Source organism: Lepeophtheirus salmonis, chromosome 9 (genome assembly GCF_016086655.4).
Source record: "Lepeophtheirus salmonis chromosome 9, UVic_Lsal_1.4, whole genome shotgun sequence".
Classification (NCBI taxonomy): domain Eukaryota; kingdom Metazoa; phylum Arthropoda; class Copepoda; order Siphonostomatoida; family Caligidae; genus Lepeophtheirus; species Lepeophtheirus salmonis.
In genome coordinates, this window is record NC_052139.2 from 1,041,419 (window position 1) to 1,059,152 (window position 17,734).

The window sequence follows — 17,734 nt, forward strand, 5'->3', positions numbered from 1 at the left end:
GTGTCTTAAAAAAACCAAGATCTGACAATATATTTTCGAAAATTGGACTACAAGAATTTAGTCAAGGGGTATAGTAAAAAACATACACCCTGCGTAGTCACAGACCTGTGAGTGAAAATTCTATTTATTCTAGCAAAAAATTTGTGCCTCAAATTAAAAAAAAAAATGAACTTTGAATTACACCCATAAGAAAGAAAGAAATTGAATAAATAACAATCGCTTTTTAATTTATTATAATAAATCAATGATTGATGTGACAATGAACGATTTTTTAATATGATTGGGGGGGCATTTTTGCTATAGTAGCTAAACAATATTAATATTTGATATGAACAATGCCTACATTTATGTATTATAATTACTAAATTGATTTTCCTATTGTAGTACATTTAGAATAAAAAAATTATGAATCAATTTTTTGTATTCCATAGTAGAACAAAATCGAGAATTCCTATTAAAAATTCATGCCCTTGAAAAGAGTTAATTCCAGTGTAATGTTCGGGGTAAATGGAAATATATCAATAAAAATTTAATGAGATAGAGGCCTTTAAAGGCCACAAACCATTATTATGTCTTTAATATGAAAAAGGGAGTAGGTTAATAAAGGGACAAACATTCATTTTCCGTACATTTATTAAAAAAATATCAGTCTATTTTCATTATATGATTAACTTGATGAATAATAGTTTAAAGCTCTTTGTAATTAATGTACTTCATTATGAAGTACACAAGCATTAAAAAATCATGTGAGTGAGAGAAAAAAAATACATAGTATAACAAGATTTGTATCAATTTATGCATACTTCTGATTCATGTTGATTCAACTAATTTCCTTACTTATTCCAGTGTATAGAAATTATTTGCAAATTTTTATTTTTTATTTATTAAATTTGTCTACAATAATATTTTTGTACAATTTTGTTTTGACTTTTTGTCGGGAGTCCTTGAAGAAAAATTGGGTTAAGATTGAAGGATAATCATAATATGTGATCTATGATTGATTTATTGAATTAAACTTTATACTTTATTGCAAAAAAAAAAAAAAAACACACACACACTATGCTTTGTCTCAGGCCTATATATATACTATATATTGTACGCCTTCTGATATAAATCCTCAATAATTTACTGTTTGTAATCAATAACTTTTGGGAGATCATAATAAGTGGAAAAAACCCTTATTCCAATTAAATGTAATGAAAATGTTTAAACCTTACAATTGAAGAAGTCAGTCAAATGCATTAAATATATGAGTCAATATATACTTAAAATTCAGTTAGTTCTACAAACAAAAGTATATCTAAACACTTATATATATTCCTATCTACTCTCCATATACTTTTAAGGTAAGGAACAATCTATATTAACTTTGTGTGGTAGATATAACCAGTTAATTACGACTATTCTTAATAAAAACATTATTTACTAATGCCTCACTAATAATTGGTAATTTATATTAAATTATTACGATATGGCCCTGCATAAACCAACTAAAACCCACTCTAGTTACCGTAATTTAAGTCATGAAATACGAAAATGACCCATAGAACCTTCAACCGTAATAGGCTTGGCCTTTAAACCCTTTTTTTTTAATTACGTTTTTAGAGTATAGTTATGATTGTGAGCCATATTTGGAATGTAAATGACTATATCTTATGAAAATTGAAGATAATAAAAAATAATTAAAACATTCCACCATTCAAAAAATAAATTATTTAGTAAGTTATCTTGAATACAATTCCTACCAAATTCGTCTAGTCATACAAAAATAAAAAAAAATGAGGATCATATTTTGAAGAAATATTATTTTAATAAATAGATTTATATTATCGCTAAGCCTAAAGAATTAACCTTTTATGACAACTTCAAAAGGTTTTGCAGTAAAAACAGTGCGATTTTGATTGATTTTTTAAAATTTAACTTATATTCTTCTTCTAGAATATTTAAAAAATAAACAATGTAAGGTTGCGTGAAAAAATGTTCCGAAATTAAAAATAAACATTATCATAATCATAATCAATTATTTGACTATTATATATTAAATGATCTGTTTGACTTATTTTTATTTAATTTCAGAACTTTTCACGCACCATTTTTTTTTAATACTTATTTAATAAATATTTTGGAAGGATTTTTATATGTGGTGCCCAGGTCCATATACTGTTTTTTTCTCTCTTCATGAGTAGAGCAAAAAAATCCCGTCAAATAATGTGATAATTATCTGAAGAATGAAATTACTGTACTAAATTATAAGTCACTGAAAATTTGCTGTAAAATCTAAGAAAAAAACTAACAATTTTTGTTTACATTAAAAATATTTTTTTATCGCTAATTATTAGTTTTTACGTTTATCAATATTGGCTAAGAAATTGCGAATAAATGCTTCGTTAAAAATAACACCAATTTTCAATTAAAATAAACACTTTAATTCTGAACAATATTTCATTGTAAACACTTAATCTAATTCCAGTATTGACTTATTTATCAGCAAGTATATAATTATACTTAAACAAGTTAGGTTTAAATGACTTTTAAAGGATGTCCTTAAAAAAATACTCGTATGATGGTTTTGTTAAACTAATTATCATATTGATATATACCAAGTAGTCCATTAAAATCTGAACACTTCAACAAGATATAATTTATTAATTAACAATAGAATTTCAACAACTCTCTTAATCGTTAATGCTACCGTATTTAGCGTCAGTGATGGATTCCAGGCAGCGGCAGAAGACTTGACACCCACAGCAGACGCAGTCCTTGGTAATTGAGTCCCAGTGCTGCGTGACAGTGGCTTTGAGGCCCTCGGTGTTTCTATGAAAGACACTGCAGGCCTTCCCCTTGAGATGAACTTTAATTTGTGTGTTGCGTTGAACGCCAGTAAATTTTGTAGTCTGTTCACAAGCCTGAATAAATAAGATCTATACCCGTTTTACCTAGTGATGAAAATCCTCATTACTATAGACATGTTAAAAAAAAGAAGCGAAAATCAACACATTAACACTGACAATTTGAAGATTGTTTTTGAGGAGACTAAGAATAATGGGCATGACGTTTCAGTTACAATTACCTGTGACAACAGATGAAGGGAAAAAGGAAATAAACAAGGACATTTGCTAGAATTACTCCGATGTCGATCCCCAATTTTACTTTGACTCCAAAAAGGACTTACAATTGTGAGTCCGCAACAAATTCTTCAGGGTTACGCTCCATCTTTTATTAATACACACGAATGTTCAATCAGGTTTTGAATATAATTGAATCTATTTAGTAAAATATGTTCACTACTTAGGAAATAAATAATAATGAAAACTGCTAAGGAAAAGAAAATTCATTCTTCAGATTTCCAAATCCAAAAAAACAGGATAGTTAAACATTTTACCGGATTTATGTATATCAATGGTTATGAACAACACTTATTTTTTTCCCAAAAAATTTAATATTTCTGTAAAAAGATTTGTATTTTTGAATCTTTTCAAAAAAATTAAATTTGTGGCGAATAGCTGTATATTTTTGATTTTTTTTCCAAAAAATCCAATAACTATAACAAGCATAATCCTATGGACGCCCCTGCTGATAAATGGGAGGTTGAATCTTATATCCGAAAAAATGATACGGAGGTGTAGATACGGAACAACACGAACTCTTATTACGGAGGTGCGGATACGGGATAAAAAATGGTACTCTCTCCAGCTCTGTTCATTTGTTTATATATAAAGGCGACATTTTCCTTAGGCAAAATAGTTTAATGCGAAAGTATCCCACTAAAAATAGAAAGTATCTACATTTACACAAATTTGGATTAATAACTCACTTTGAATCTATCAATCCATTATTAGTGATATTAAATATTAAGCATAAATCGATTACATTAAAAATGCATTCTACAAGCTACACAAAAGGATATCCTATTATAAAAGTATTAAACTTTTATACATGTTTATATGTATACATAATACTTTGGAAATGTTGCGTATTTCGGGAGCCTTTACATTTATGAAACTAAACATATGTTCATTGATACAATATTTCTGATATTACACAATTTGAATATGTTCAAAACGGAACAAAACTCATTAATTTTATAAAAAAAAAAATTATGTACTTTTATTCATTAATTAACATTGAGACATAAAGATTTATAGTTCTAGTACTTAGATAGTATCTATCTTCTTATATATAAATATTTATTTGGTATGCGATAAAAACCTGTCTATGTCTAATTTTCTCACAATTACATTTGATGTACCGGTTGTCCACAAGATGCAATACACTTCTTAAATATACCGCCATGAAGGTTTATCGCGGTAATAAGAGGTGCTACAATAGCAGTCTTTAGAAACATGTGTCTTATCCAGTTGCATCGTAAGATTATTTTTTTTTTTTTTTAGGGCCCAAGCCCCCCTTAAAGTGTCTGAAGCCCTTCCCCCATATTTTTATGATATATATATATATATAAAACCAATTGACATACGTGATAATTGATAAATAACTTTTGGGCTGTTTAGCCACGACCTTGTTAGTAACCAGAGGGGTCGTTATTCCTTTGAGCCCACCCCCTCCCCATTTTTTTAATTTATCATATATATGTATATACTAGGGGTTCGAAAAGTCTATGACAACTTATATGACGACGATATAAGAGGTTTTGTAAAGTACAAATCAAATTTTTCCATTTAAATCAGGTTGAAGCTAGATTCTTAGCTAACGAAAAAGTGGTGTAACATTGTAATACAGGTGTGCGCGTCAAAAACTGAACACTCCTTTAAATTTTACGCCATGCACATATTCGTAATTTTATTGAATTGAAACCGGTTTATACTTCGAGGCAAGGGTCTTGACTAGTTATAAACAAAACTCCAGCAAAATCTAAATATCAACAGTGAAACAACAACCGATAATATGGAGGGACGTCGGTTGTAATTTTGGAACTTTCCGCGTGGGGAAAAACTCCCACTAAAATTGCCAAGGTTCTGAACTGCAGCCGCACCACCGTTTACAGCGTGGTAGCCAAAGGGACTCCTGAGGCGACCACAAGATCTAATTCAAGGCCTCGAAGGTCGGACGAAATGGTTGCTGCCGTGAAAAAGTCTATCGAGGACAAGAGAGGCAAGGTCACCGTCAGCAGCCTCTCCAGGGAGTTCAACCTCAGCAGATCGACCATGAACCGGCTAGTTAAGAAAGATCTTGGCCTTACGGTTTACAAGAGAACCCCTCGTCAAGTCCTCAAGCCTGTAGATAAGGAAAAACGCCTAAAATTTAATGGAGTGTTCAGTTTTAGACGCGTACACCTGTATGTTAATTATTAATAATAATGGAAGAAAAAAGTTAGATATTACCACATTGGTCCTCGCCGGCCATAGAAACTTTGATATTGTTAAGAGGCTTAAGGTTAGCCGTCATAAAGTGCACAGGATCAGAAAGGTTGTGGAGTATGTAAAAGCCTCAAAGATCTACATGGAAGTGATAGACAAAATATATTACGGTGATGCTATTTTTTCACCTCGAATTATGAAAATTAGCATCGCCCCTGATCTCATCTATTTACTCTGCAAATTGTCCATCATTTTCACTCATGCAGGTTTCAACACGGTTACAGAAGGACTTGCTGGCGGACTTTAAGCTGTTGGCAGAGATGATGTACCAGTAGAGGCCTACAGCTGCTTTAGAGACTCTGTATTGGCAAAGCTGGATCCACACGAGGTCGTCCGGGCCTGTCAAGGTATATAAAGACATTCGATCAATTATTTTATATTTAACACAATTTTTGGGATTTCTTAAATAAATAATTTTTATATTTTTGGGATGAAGTAAACAAAATTTGAGATCCCTTTTTTTGTTAAAGATTTATCTTTCTATTAAATTTATTGTGATTTATCAAAAATAAGTTCTATGTAAAGGGGCCCTATTTTGGACTAGACTTAATTCAAGTATCCGCTCTGCTTCTTCATAATACAGTCACTGTGTATTCAGGGTCGGTTTTAACCGTGAGTGGGGTTTATGAAGTTCTTTTAAATTAAATTGAATTTCTAATTTTGTTTTTTAAAGAAATTTAATTTTAAATCCTTTTGTTTAGTTTTTTTTTACTATGGAGATGAAATTTAAATATTTTTAATATTTTTACAAGAAAGATACTTTTTGATGATTTTTTTTTTGTGGAACGATGTAGCTCAATGGGCAACACACTTGGGATAAATTGTTCTCTTGAACTTAAATAATATATATATTTTTTTCAAATACCTTTTAGAAAAGGTATTATTAAAATGATTTTTATCTAAAAAAATAAATAAAGTTATACGTTGATTGTGCAGACGTCTTTTTTTATAACTGAGTTTGAGGCCTATGGGTTAGTACGTAGGTACTACATAAATCTTATACGGGTTGATTGAGCTTTTTTCTCATTTTTCTATTTGAGCAAAGATTAATCATTGACTAACCAGAAACAATATTTTCTTATTTACATAATATTATCTACGTTCGATTATTTTTAATATATGCGCATATTTTCCTTATTTGTTCTGATCAAAGTATGGGCATATTTATGAGTGACATAGCTTTTTGATGGTTTTAATTGTTCAATCATGGCTTACGTTACATCAATTAATAAATAAATAATTTTCAGGAAGTATGTATGAATGCACTATGCTCAGAGTATATATATAAAGAACAAAAGAGCAATACGGACAGTTCTAATGAATTGGCAGGCTTCTTTTGTCGTACGTTAACAGCTGAAATCCAGGTCAACAACTGATTATATGTATTGAATATATCTACCTTAGTCTCGTGTTTATCAAAGCTATTAATACTTATAAGTTCAGCAATGTAATATTTCTTATTATTAATAAGTAATGTATCTTCATCTAAAAGATCGAAATGCCTTGTTACGGACCTCTTGAATAATTGTTTCTACGCTCAAGAATGCATAAATACCTCCAGATCTTCCATGGAATCATCGTATACTTCTACATATATGAACTAACGAGTTCCATAAAACGACAAATAATCGACAGAAGAGTCAGTGAGGAACAGAGAGAGTTCTCATCCAATGCTCCTTCATTGAAGTTCTTGAGTCTTTTTTTCCTTAAGGCAACTCTGCTTCGTCTCCTACTCTAATAAAATTATTTCCTTGATAAGTGTTTTTGATGTATATAATGCAGAAATCACTCATCTCAAATATATTGATATCAATTGAATTTATAAGGTGGAGTTTGAGATGTATGTTCTATATGGTTAATTATAACCTGGACATTTTAAGCCTCGTCCCTGATAAGGGACTTCTTTAATACTTGTGAATCTCTTTTTTGATTGGAAAACAAGTGGAAGATGATTCTAGGCTCTTAAAGATAATGTGTCTCTCTTTTCTCCATAGTTTTGTCTGAAAAGCATATATTTATCTGCTATTCCAAATAAAAAGTTAATGTATCTTCTATTAAACCATCCTAGGGTTATATTATTGGAATGAAGAGTTACACAAAGAAAAATATAAATGAAAATATAGTGAGGACATATAAATTTATAATTATCCACCCAAAAATTCTTCATTGAAACACTTGTGTTCAATCCTCTTAAAGTCAACTCATACTTTGAGTAAACTCTTTCCTTGACAAGAATCCTTTAGTGTCCTAACCGCACGAATCACTACTAAATAATCTCTATCACAAATATCAATTCCATTTATAAGTTTGAATTTGTGCTCTACTGCAAATATGGACAATGATACATCTTGAACACTTCAAGCCTCACTCTTAATTTCTTTAGTACTGTAAGACTTGTTTGCCTTTAAAAAACAAGTAGAAGATTATTTTAAGCTCTCAAAGATATAATCTTCCTCTTTTCTCAATATTTTGGTCCACAATGCATTCCTCTATTATGGTATTACATATAAATAGTTATTGGGAACTGCTAAGTGACTATGTGCTTTAAAAAATATAAGTGACTTATTAACTTTAATAGATTTCTATTGTAATATCTGAATGTCGTTACAATTTCAAAAATTATTGAGTCAGGAATCTTCTTCTACTCAGCTATATTGCTTGGCAGGATCTACGAATATAACTCTCTTGAAGATCTAAATTCTTTACAAAATAAATATATTACTAACAGTCTGCCATACGAGCTAATTATAAGTTGTTTGATTGAAGATAATAGTTAAAATGTATCAAAATAATAATACGATTGTTTGTATATGTATTGAACAAATAAAAATAATTAAAACATTTTTTTAAACCCCAAATAATTCTCTAAGTACAATAATTATAAAATTTTTATTAAAAAACTTTAATTTAATTGCGTAAAATAAATATTATAAATTAAAGTCTGTACTTATTACAAAATCATTGAATGATATCATAGATTAAAAAAAGTTTAATGCATAAATTTCAACTACTGCATTAAGGTAGATATTTATTTCTTCTTTTGTGTTGATCTCTCCTTTCATTCAGCAGACACGTTGCCCTTCGAGTTCTTTAATTATATATATTCTTTGACTATACTACAATAAGGCATATGTGTTGTTTACAAATATAAGTTTGTAAACAAAGGGGTGGCGCCGCCTTGCAGCAAAATAATATAACTATGGATAATAAAATTAATTAATATAAAATATAGTTAAGTTACTCCGGGTTCTAGGGCTCCCCCAAGCCCCCTCCCTAGGTAATAATGTAGGTATTAGTGATGTATGGGACTTCTCTGGATGTCATGGCTTGTAATTACAATTAATTTAAACTCTGTTATTATTTCATCCGAGGTCTGGAAAACCTCCATAATTTTTGCTTCCTGTTTTGATCTATTTAAGCAATGAAAAGCTCGTCTCTGTGGAGGCAACTGTAACAAGTACGAGTGTAGGCCATCCTGAGAGCTACACAAAGATGTAGATAAAGGTATCTCTATTATTTCTTCTTTTTATATTAAGCAGCGAAGAAGCAGAGTAGATTTGATGTGTGTCCGACACCTCGGTCATTGACGGCTTGATTAAGTAGAAATGTCCGAATGTATCTTTGTATAAACTTGAATAGAAAAGACTGAAGGATTCAATTCCCTTTAAATATTTTGTCTGAGTTTCTTTAATGAGAAGTCCGGAGTCGAATGATTTCGCCTCTATATGTATGGAAAGTTTTATTAATGACTTTAGTAAATGTAATTAGTAATTACGTTTTGATGCCAACTGAAAAGTAGCATTGCCCAACAACCGCTCCTAACAACCATAACATTCATTTATAACTGGCCCCCCTTTATCGTTTATTAGCTGTACTTTTCAATAATAATTATAAAAAAGGATGGGGATAAAGGGTTCAGGGAGTGACAAGATAGAGGATAAAAGGACTCTGTTACTCATACAGAGAACTCTGTGAAAAATTATGTTGTACTCTGAAGCTACAGACTCTCACACCACCTCGTGGATAATATTTTTCTTTTTAGTTTGCTCATGTCTATTAGTCCATGTTATGAGATACAATATGTACCTATTTTATGAGGGAGATAAAATGAAAACGAAACCCGTCCATATCAAGGATATTAATAGATACTATTTATTATAAACACGTTTATAATAAATTACGTCGATCATAATTATCAAAGCACTCACAACATACAGTAGTACTTTAGAATACGAATACGAGCTCCATCCGTGTTAGAGAAGTACAAGTAAACCAACTTGTTCTTGGCTTAAGGGCCTAGTACAGTGGTTTTATTGGCGACGGAACGTATTTTCAAATGGGAGGGTCAAATTATATATTGTTTGTTTTTGAGGGGAAGGTAACTGGACCGTTTGGCTTTTTTAAATAATTTTGACTGAAAAGTTATTGTCTAATTTATATATACATAGCAAATTTGACAAATAATATTTTTTTTAAACAGATTAAATTTGAAGAAGTATCAATGTTTGTCAATTTTTTTTTAGACAAGATGAATTTTTTTATTGTGATAACTATAAAGAAGTAAACTTGCAACAAATTTTTGAAATCAAAATCAAATCAAATATCTCGTAATCCAGAGTATGACTGTTTATGTATGTTATGCATCTAAAAATATAGATTTGTGGGACCACTTTTCATTATGCGTTTAATATATAGTTATGTGTAGGGATTTGAAAAGGCGGAAATGACGGAGGTGGTTCGAAACATAGACATAGGAGATGCCCCCACCTGTTTTAGATAAATCCAATATTGTTTGGTAAATATTTGATAAAACAAACAAAAAACGATTGATAAATATTAATGTATTCAAAGAAAAGAGGAGAAAAACAAAACATTAAAAATATTGTTATTAATATTTTTTATATAACCGTCATTCAATCTAATATCTTTTACATAATACTAGCGAGAGTACCTGACATTGCTCCTAGTTAATTGTTGAGCTTTAGATCAATGTTTTTCGAGGCCTTTGATTAATTTTAAGCATATAGTTATAAATTATTTTACAGAAAATTCTAAAACTTAATTCAAGATCATACAAATCACCTTCCTTGTCTTTAAAAAAATAAAATATATATGATTCACTGACGTACAACACAACCATGTTCGATAAAACCAAGGTGAATAGAAATTCAAGGTTATACCATAACACTTCCACCATGTGGTTAATATATCGTGTTTATTCTCTATGACGTCAAAATCTGTCTGTCTTGCCAAACAGTCGGTGCGTTACATCAAAATAAAAATTCTAGCAAGCCGGATTACATGATGGTCTAACCTTGAATTCTATTAACCTGGGATAATTATAGTTATTTTTTAGATGAAGTAGTCACAAAGTTCAAAAAGATATTTATCAATCTGTATCAAAAATGAAGCGTCGACAAGCAGATAAACTTTAGCTTATTAATCTATATTAAGCAAGTAACATTTGTCTTTCTGTCGATTTGTATGTATCAATATATGACAAAAACTCACGGGGAAGTCGTATTAAGAAAATATTGGAAGCATGTGTATTAAGCATACAACGTATATCTGATGTAAATCAAATAAATTTTTTTGATATAAGATAATGTAATGCAGTCGTAGTAATAAAATATTGCAGGCGTGTTCATACATAAAAAGAGCACTGATTCTGTTTGTTTTTGTTATTGGTCTCTTATGAACAATTATATCATAATTCATGTGCGTAAATGTGTAGATTTGAATAAAATATAAACGCTGATATGTTAAAATGAATTTTGTTTGTTTTTATTACTGATCGCTCTTAAGACTAAAGTGCTCAGTAATCATTACAACATATCATAATTTTTTCCTCAAAGTTTTCAAATTCCAAAAAATCCAGAGTCCCAAATTTGTATTGAATTAGTTATTAATATTCGGGAAAAGTAGTAGTTTTTTAATATTCTACTCTCCTACGCAAATAGTTTAACTTTTATTGGACGCTCAACAGGTGCAATACTTGCTGTTTAATTAGTTTTCTATTGTTTTGATTTCATCTTTGTCAAAATTAATTTGAACTTTTTCTAAATTTGAATTTTGAAATATTACTCTTTGTAATATATATTATGCATTATAAAAGGAAATTGGATAGCTCTAACTATCTGTAGAATAATAACTAGGATTTTTATGATTTTGAAAATACACAGCAGTGAAATATCTTCAGAGGGAATTTTTGCGGCTCTACGCTAAAATTGGCAAAAGTTGGTACACCCTTTGATTTAGATATATATATATATATATATCCTTTTTTGGGTGGGTATTTTCGGATTTTGTATTTTTCTTCAGCAAATAAATTACAGATCTTATTTTGATTAAACGCCTCCTAAGTTCTGGTGCACCATTAGAAATAAATTTTACGACTCATAAAATTTTCTTTTTAAAAAAATTTAGATTCGAAATTTTGAGTGATTCTTTTTTAAAAAAATGATGAGGAAACTAAGTTTCTTCTCCAATCACAAATTATCTTCAGATTATTAGAGTCAGAGACGATAATTAATTCATGAACGCTCAAACATTGCAATTTGTTATAAAATAATTAGCCATTTTATCTATTATAATCAGAAAAAAGTATAATGGAAATCATAATAACATAGTAATTTAGTATCATTTATCATCAAATATATTTTTCATTTTTTTCGGTTAAGTGTCCGCGCTCAGTATTTAAGATCTTATCGAGCACGCTAAATGCACTGATGAATGATGATTTATTAAATACTAGGATTCACATTTCTATCCGCGGATTATTCACATTTTAGAAATATTCTGATTTTTTAAAAGAAATATCCGCATTCACATTTCCTATTTAAAAAAATCTACAATAAGTCGTATTTTATAAAAATAGTATTGAAGCAAATCATGCATTTGCTTGACTGAATTATGAAGAACGTTTTTTGATGGAATCAAGAAAAGACAACTCAAAACTAATTTGTGATATGTTTAAATACTATACTTAGCTATATTTTTAGCTATATATGTCCTCCTTCACAATGAGTAACAGCCTCGATACGCCAGGGAACAGAAAGCCAGCTCTTGTACTACGCTACCATGATGGCTGATCGTAGGGAATCCATATTTGGAGGAGAGGTACAGCAAACATTATTCCCCAAGAGACCCCAAACTGTGGTGTCCAGGGAGTTAAGGTTCGGGCCGGGGGAGGGACATATAGGGCAGGCCAGAAGTTAGCCATATTGTTGCGGCATAAGTTTTGGTTTTTCTTGGCTGTAAGGTGCTTTAATTGACTTGTTGATGTTGTAAGCAGTTCAAATGGAGTTGTGAATGGTCTTTGTATCCTTTTCTGCACTGACAACGGCACGGATGAGATGACAAATGTTGTTGGGTACACATTTTAATACATGAAGACATGGAATAAAAACAAAACTTATAAATTTTTGTTTCAGCTTGCGTTTGGTTGCGCAAAGAAACGATATAACTAAAAATACCGGGGATAACATCGTAATTAAATGCTACTGTAAGTTTTTGGGCCCACTCTGTATATTCGTATTCAAATATGCAAATTAAAATCCACATTTTTAGATAGTCAACGTATCATTATTTTGTAAAATAGAATGTAGAAATTTTAGATGTTAAAATTAGAATAAATATTTGAAATTGCAATTACCATTGGTAGAATTATGAATGTCTAAGAACCAATATTTGTATCGCATCAAAAAATAATGGGAAAGTTAATGGTTCTAATATATAATATGTAAAAAAAATAGTATTTTTGTTATTGTTTGGTTAAAAACAGTTTGCCAAATTACCTTCTCACTCTTTAATAAATTTAATGAACGGTGTAAAACCTTCATTGTATGCCCAACTTGTTGCGGAACCTTATCACACCTTTATTAAAATATGTAGTAGTTACATTTACAATCTGACAAAGGCCTTGAATAAGTTGGAAATGAGTTATACATCATCCGTCTTTCCAGTGAAGTAATTTGAACAAATATTTAAATATAACTATATAATAGAGGTACATAAACAATGTTCCACTCGAATAACTTATCATTATTGCCCATAAAACCAATCGTGTTTTTTTTTTATATAAAAACCCTTCGACAATATTCAAGTAATTAAACATTAATTGTCTCAATCATTATCCACTACCTTTCGAATATTGGATTAGTATAACTATAAATTAGCAAATTCATATATTTATTTGCCAAAAGCTATTACTATTTTTATGAATTCATAAAAAAGTTCTTAGAATAAAATGTTTATGATTATTTTTTCACTTTAATAGTAGGTACACAAAATATTAATTCTGTATTTAATTAACCTTACCTATGGAGCCATTAGTATGTACATAACATACAAACATAAGGAACATATTTTCAATTCATAATTGTATTGAATATATGCGAAAAAACGTATGAATCACTATTTAATGGGGAATGAGTGATGTTGTGTCAGACATTATAATTATATGTTCGGTCTCGTACAGTCTTAGGACTGTTCCTATTGGTCTTTGGAATATTTCATAAAAATGTCGATGATTTATTAAGCCAAATAAGATATATTAGATATGTATTAAGAGCATTGCATATATCTAACAAAAATTAATCATATTTTCATAATAATACAATCTAATACGAATATACATATACTATTTTACTTACTTATATAATTTATTATATTATATAACGGAATAATTGATAATTGAAAAAAGAGAGACACCTTTAACGAGGTAAGGAGGGATCAATTTTTCCTTCTTTTAGGACTGGACAGCGGTCCTCGGTCCTAAATAAGGACCGGCACAACATTGCATATGACATATTTATTAAGTAGTGTTGCGTTTCTCCTTAATTAGGACCAAGGACCGCTATGTTGTGGCTCTCTGCTCTCTTCGTTTGACGAGTTTGCATCTCTACGAAGACTCGGGCATCCGTTCCTTCAGATACACCCCCATTTCCTTCGTGTATGGAGATTACGTTGGAAGATAAATCTTTCTTTTTTTATAAACGAATTTTCCCAACTGATCACGATTTTCTTATATACATATTTTATGAAGTAAATTGGCAAAAGATCTCAAAATCTCAGGCAAACATAAGTTCAAAAACTTGAGAACCCTGTGTTTAATCTCAAACTAATTATGAGGCTTAACTGTGTGATATTGTACAAAACCTCGTAAGAACATGTCTCCTAAGAACACTAAGTTTGTGGTTCCCAAACTTTTTATAAGACAAATAGACAAAAAAGTTCTTGGCACACCTATTTTAATTAATCGAATTATTCGGATTATTTTAAGTTATTGCAAATAGTGTATGGTTGTCACAAATTGTACGGTACACTTACATTTGTCTCAAGACACTCTGTGAAGGGAACACCACTATGTCAGGGTTTACAAGATGAAAACACTAAAAAAAAAAATAATATACTTTTGCTAATGAATAAAATATTTAATAGTTACAAGATTGGATTAATCATTTTATGGATTTTTTTTTCAATTTTACATATAATTTTAGATCTTTAATTTATATATATTAATTATTGAGTCCTCTTCATTTTTTGGAATAAATAACACATATAGATCTCAGGAATTTAATTGCAATCATAAAGAGTTGTCAAATTCAAATACTCCTGTACGCCCGCTCATTTTTAATTGAGGTGGAGCGAACTCATTGCTTTAAAAAATGAGGGGGAGCGAGATCCCCATCACAAAAATTAGGAACTGAGCCGAAGGACGCTCAAGATTTCTTGAGTATCCTAATGCTTTGGAATTAGAATCAACCCCTTCTGAAGTTTTAAAAATATCTCATAACTATTGCAAGACCCGGTAGTGCTTCTAAAAACTTTTATTTAATTATTAATCGAAAATATTCTAACTGCTGAAGAACTATGGTGAGAGAAATATCCTCTTTGCTTCAACCAAGTTCCAATAGGCCTGAACTATCATAAAATTCCATGTTTTTTTTTCCTCTTCTTTTTGAAAGATTGCTTATAAATTGTAAATATCATCACTCTTTTATTTCGTGGTAGTTCTTCACTATATAGCTAATGAAGGATTTTGATGATTTTAGGCCATAAAGTTTACTTTAAAGTCTCGGAATAAAATAGGATCCTTTTATTAATAGTAGCAAATGAAATTGACAAATGTAATATTCGAGAGTATAAGGATCGGCATCATAAATAAATATTTGTTTTGATTAGTGGTGTAGACACCACCTAGGTAAATAGTAGCTTAATACTACCTATAGCCATGTTTATGTAACCATGTATAACTCGTCCAGTGTCCACTTTTGTCAAAGCCAAGGATAATTTACATGTCCTTTCAAAATTGTTATATAATATTCCCATGCAACTACAAAATGTTAAATGAAAGGCTGCAATATTAGGACCACAAAAAAGAAAAAAAAAAACTAGAAGTGATTGTTGTTAAGTGGATCATACGAATAATGATAAACAAAAAGAGTAAAAAAAACCACTTTTTTGTGGAGATAGCTTGTCTATCATTAACCAAACTGAAGGGTCCTTTAATATGACTTCTAAGTTTTTCAACTCTAAATTAAGTCATTTATGGTAAAGTTTACAGATATGCTGAGTGGGGATCCAAAACTAAACTTAACATTTAATTAGGATTTTATCCCGTTTTTTTTTCATTTTATTATAAAATTTCATTAGACAATCACACGACAGCTGAAACAAACAAACAAAACACAAGTTTTGTTTTTACCCCATGTATCTAACTATGAAAATCCCCAACTGACAACAACAACAAAAAAACGGGTCTGCGATCTCGTCCACCCTTGTGTCAGGATCAATAGGGTGGAAAATGCCTTTATCATCTTTACCCGGAATACCAACCACATCAATTAGTACATTAAGGAGCGCCCTCTCCCATATAACCAAGACAAATCAAAACTTCTGTAGCAACAATCTAGCTGAATTCACACCTGTCCCCATGTGTCCCTCTTCTAGCTCTGACCTCAACCTCCTGCAGTTTGCAGTTTGAAACGAGGTGGGAGAAGAATATCTGCAACCCCATTGCTCCCAATTTGGATTTGCTGCGAGCTGTCATCGTGACAGCGTGGTACGACTTCTTCCTTAAGAGCTGCCAATCTTTCCGTTAGGGTCTCAAGGCTCTTATTGCTTGGGAAGGAAGACATGTTGAATAAAAAATATAGTATAGTATTTAAACATACCACAAATTGGTTTTGAGTTGTATCTTTTTAATTCCATAAAAATCATGTTTTTTTTTGACATTCAGTCATACGACTGCAAGTTTTGGGTCCCCGTTATATAAAATATAATAATTTATATTTTATTTATAATAAACAAGAGACTGTTGCAATAAGAACTTCAATATCAAATTCAAACATTTGTTATAAAAAAAAAACTGAATGTAAATTAATGAACCAAATATTATTTATGAAAAATGTAATTCTTCAAAAATCTTTTGGATTCCATTTTCAATTAGAATAGTACTTGACAAGCTAATTACAACTCTGTAAATAGTTTTTTGTGTTCAATCTGTTTTTGCAAATTTTTTATTTTATATTTATGAATATTTTGATCCTTTTTATAGATTTGAGCCAACTTTTGTAAATGAAAACAAAAAAAAATCACATACAAATTCCCTTTATTTTTTTTTACATTTTATGTTTTTTGTTTAAATATGTGTTTATATTTGATATTCCATCTTCAAATTCTGAGAAAATGGAATTTAAAGGTTAAAAAACCAAAAAAAAAAAATAATAAATAAATAAATACCCCATATTTTCCGCTAATTTGAATAAAAGAATATAATTCCTCTGCCAGGTGAATTTTTCTAAAGGTGAGCTGTCCTAGATCCCATTACCAGACAACATGCAATACATTTATAGAACTTATACGTTTGTTCACTTTCAGTTTGAGCTCAATTTGTTTTTTCTCAGTTTTATAGTACTCAAAATCATTAATTATTTTATTACGATATTTGATAAAATTACAAGAACCAAGTCATAAATTCCAAAAAATCAAATATTTTTTTTTTTCATAAATTAAAAAGTAATTAATGATTTAATAGCAGCAATACATAAGAATCAGAGCACCCCAGTTTTTTTAATTGTTTTAATCAAAAAATCTCAAAACAAGAGTTGAAGCAAAAAAAAAAACAGATTCGTGATGAGCTTGTCAAGTACTACTAAAATGGAATGGAATATACTTTTTTTGTTGACTTGTGGGATCATACATGTTTTTTTTTGTTCAACTTGGAACAAAAAAATACATACTAGAATATGCTCTCGGTGAAGTGCAAACCTCCCCCTTTTATCATTTTTTTTAAATGAAATATATTTTCTTCGTGAGTGGAAAACTCCCTACGAGAAAATTGATCTTGGAAGATT

The 17,734-nt window shown here is 30.1% G+C and overlaps 1 protein-coding gene across 3 annotated transcripts in view; it reads left to right on the forward strand.

Annotated features, from left to right (window-relative positions):
• The window catches only part of LOC121123929 (apicoplast pyruvate carrier 1), a 44,270-nt gene that overhangs the window by 1,607 nt on the left and 24,929 nt on the right, over nt 1-17,734 (forward strand). Inside the window, exon 1 of one of the 3 annotated variants that reach the window (XM_040718989.2) lies at nt 648-1,346. The exons of the other annotated variants lie outside the window; for them this stretch is intronic. The gene's annotated coding sequence lies outside the window, so the exon portion shown is untranslated. Of the gene's footprint in view, nt 1-647; nt 1,347-17,734 lie in introns of those variants that run through there. 3 annotated transcript variants of the gene reach the window in all.